A 3846-nucleotide genomic window follows, 5' to 3' on the forward strand; every position below is an offset into this window, starting at 1 on the left:
AATCAATCAATCAATCAATCAATCAATCAATCAATCAATCAATCAATCAATCAATCAATCAATCAATCAATCAATCAATCAATCAATCAATCAATCAATCAATCAATCAATCAATCAATCAATCAATCAATCAATCAATCAATCAATCAATCAATCAATCAATCAATCAATCAATCAATCAATCAATCAATCAATCAATCAATTAATCAATGTATTGCTGCTGTATGAAGGAACTGCAGAGATAGACACAAAATACTGGAGGAACTCAACGGGTCAGGCAGCATCTCTCGAGAAAAGGAAGAGGTGATGTTTCGGGTGGGGACTCTTCTTCAGACTAAGTGTCCTCTGTGGAAAAAAGGACCAGGTGACATTTCGGGTCAAGACCGTTCTTCAGAATGAGAGTCTCCGTCCGAAGAAGGGTCTCGACACGAAACGCCACCTATTGCTTTTCACCAGGGATGTTGCCTGTCCCGCTGAGTTACTCCATCGTTTTGTGCCCATCTTCTATGTGTTGCTGCTACTGCAACATCAGCTTAGTGCAGGCAATAAAGGACAAACCTCGATGCCAAGGAGCCGGTATTTAAATATTCACAAAATTAATAATTAAAACTTAAATTGACGTTTTGAAGAAAGCAAAATAAATCATTCTAACAATTATACAAAAATCAATTCGCCGAATGTATAAAGTATCTTAAGATTGGGATGGTCAAGCAAAGTCTACCATTGGTGCAAAAGTTTAGCTTAGTTTATAGTTTAGTTTAGTTTATTGTCACATGTACCGAGGTACAGTGAAAAGCTTTTGTTGCGTGCTAACCAGTTACTGGAAAGACATTACATGATTAATGTATTCATTTATCATGTATACAGATACATGATAAAGGGTATAACATGAATAACATTTAATGCAAGATAAAGTCCAGTATAGTTCGATCAAAGATAGTCCGAGGGTCTTCAATGAGATAGATTGTAGCTCAGGACTGTTCTCTAGTTGTTGGTAGGATGGCTCAGTTGCCTGATAACAGCCAGGAAGAAACTGTCCCTGAATCTGGAGTTGTGCGTTTCCACACTTCTATACCTTTTGCCCGATGGGAGAGGGGAGAAGAAGGAGTGGCCGGGGTGAGACTCGTCCTCGATTATGCTGCTGGCCTTGCCGAGGGAGCGTGACGTACAAATGGAGTCAATGGAAGGGAGGTTGGTTTGTGTGATGGTCTGGGCTGCGTCCACAATCCTCTGCAATTTCTTGCGGTCTTGGATGGAACTGTTCCCAAACCCATGCTGTTAAGGCAGTTAGCAGAACAATTCTGTGCCACAAAGTTTTCAGTGTCTGATTCACTCCGGCAGAACAGTCACAGTCTGGCCGGAAAAGTTAGATTATTGAAGCAAAAACTAGGTCTTGCAAACGACTTAAAATCCAAAGGAAGACGAGCAGACATCTGATAAAGAGGATAGAAACAGAAAATGAGAGCAAACTAACAAGGAATACAGCAGAATGGGAGTGGATTTACAAATATGTAAATTGAGCAAATTTAGCTGCAGTAAACATTGGTTCCTAAGAGACAGCAGAAATTAAGACAGCAGGGATTAAAGAAATGACAGTGACATTAACAGAATATTTCAGGCCTGTCATCATAGTAGACCATTAAGGGTGCAATGGGAATATGGAACTGAAAGTAATTATCATTCGGCAAAGAAAAGCTACTGGAGATTTTCATCAGAATAAAGAAAAACTTGTTCATAAGGTCATAAGTGATAGGAGTAGAATTAGGCCATTCGGCCCACCAAGTCTACTCCACCATTCAATCATGGCAGATCTATCTCACCCTCCGAACCCCATTCTCCCCATGACCTCTGACACCCGTGCTAATCAAAAATCTATCTATCTCCGCCTTAAATATATCTACTTTGGGTCTAGTGATCACAATGCCATTAGTTTCAATATAATTATGGAGAAGGTCAAATCTGGACAAAGGGTTGAGATTTTGGATTGGAGAAAGGCTAATTTTGAGGAGATGAGAAAGGATTTAAAAGGAGTGAAATTGAACTTTTTGTTTTATGAAAAGGATATAATAGAGAAATGGAGGATATTTAAAGGTGAAATTTTGAGAGTACAGAGTCTTTATGTCCCTGTTCGGTGGAAAGGGAAGAATAATAATTTGAAAGAGCCGTGGTTTTCCAGGGAAATTGGACACTTGGTTCGGAAAAAGAGGGAGATATACAATAAATATAAGCGGCAGGGAGTAAATGAGGTTCTTGAGGAATATAAATAATGTAAAAGGAATCTTAAGAAGGAAATTAGAAAAGCGAAAAAAAGATATGAGGCTGCTTTGGCAAGTAATGTAAAAGTAAACCCCAAGGGGTTCTACAGATATGTCAATAGCAAAAGGATAGCGAGGGATAAAATTGGTCCATTAGAGAGTCAGAGTGGACAGCTATGTGCTGAGCCGGAAGAAATGGGGGAGATATTAAACAATTTCTTTTCTTCGGTATTCACCGAGGAGAAGGATATTGAATTATGTGAGGTAAGCGAAACAAGTAGAGTAGTGATGGAAATTATGAGGATTAAAGAAGAGGAGGTACGGACACTTTTAAAAAATATAAAAGTGGATAAGTCTCCAGGTCCTGATAGGATATTCCCTAGGACATTGAGGGAAGTTAGTGCAGAAATAGCAGGGGCTATGACGGAAATATTTCAAACGTCATTAGAAACGGGGATGGTGCCGGAAGATTGGCGCATTGCGCATGTTGTGCCTTTGTTTAAAAAAGGTTCTAAAAATAAACCTAGCAATTATAGACCTGTTAGTTTGACGTCTGTGGTGGGAAAATTAATGGAAAAGATACTTAGGGACAATATATATAATTATTTGGATAAACAAGGCCTGATTAGAAACAGTCAACATGGATTTGTGCCTGGAAGGTCATGTTTGACTAATCTTCTTGAATTTTTTGAAAAGGTTACCAGGGAAATTGATAAGGGCAAGGCTGTGGATGTTGTCTATATGGACTTCAGTAAGGCATTTGACAAGGTTCCACATGGAAGGTTGATTAAGAAGGTTAAATCGTTGGGTATTAATAGTGAGGTTGCAAGATGGATTCAACAATGGCTGAATGGGAGATACCAGAGGGTAATGGTTGACAATTGTATGTCAGGTTGGAGGCCAGTGTCTAGTGGAGTACCCCAAGGATCTGTGTTGGGTCCACTGTTGTTTGTCATTTACATTAATGATCTGGATGATGGTGTGGCAAATTGGATTAGTAAATATGCAGATGATACTAAGATAGGTGGTGTAGTTAATAATGAAGTAGAGTTTCAAAGTCTACAGAGAGACTTGGGCCTTTTGGAAGGGTGGGCTGAAAGATGGCAGATGGAGTTTAATGCTGATAAGTGTGAGGTGCTGCATTTTGGTAGGACAAAACAAAATAGGACGTACAGGGTAAATGGTAGGGAATTGAGGAATGCAGTGGAACAGAGGGATCTGGGAATAACTGTGCATTGTTCCCTGAAGGTGGAATCTCATGTGGATAGGGTGGTGAAAAAGGCGTTTGGTATGCTTGCCTTTATAAATCAGAGCATCGAGTATAGAAGTTGGGATGTAATGTTAAAATTGTACAGGGCATTGGTGAGGCCGAATCTGGAGTATGGTGTGCAGTTCTGGTCGCCAAATTATAGGAAGGATGTCGACAAAATGGAGAGGGTACAGAGGAGATTTACTAGAATGTTGCCTGTGTTTCAGCACTTAAGCTACAGAGAGAGGTTGAACAGGTTGGGTCTTTATTCTTTGGAGCGTAGAAGGTTGAGGGGGGACTTGATAGAGGTTTTTTAAATTTTGAGAGGGACGGACAGAGTTG

This window comes from Rhinoraja longicauda, chromosome 7 (assembly GCF_053455715.1).
Source record: "Rhinoraja longicauda isolate Sanriku21f chromosome 7, sRhiLon1.1, whole genome shotgun sequence".
In the NCBI taxonomy this organism is placed as follows: domain Eukaryota; kingdom Metazoa; phylum Chordata; class Chondrichthyes; order Rajiformes; family Arhynchobatidae; genus Rhinoraja; species Rhinoraja longicauda.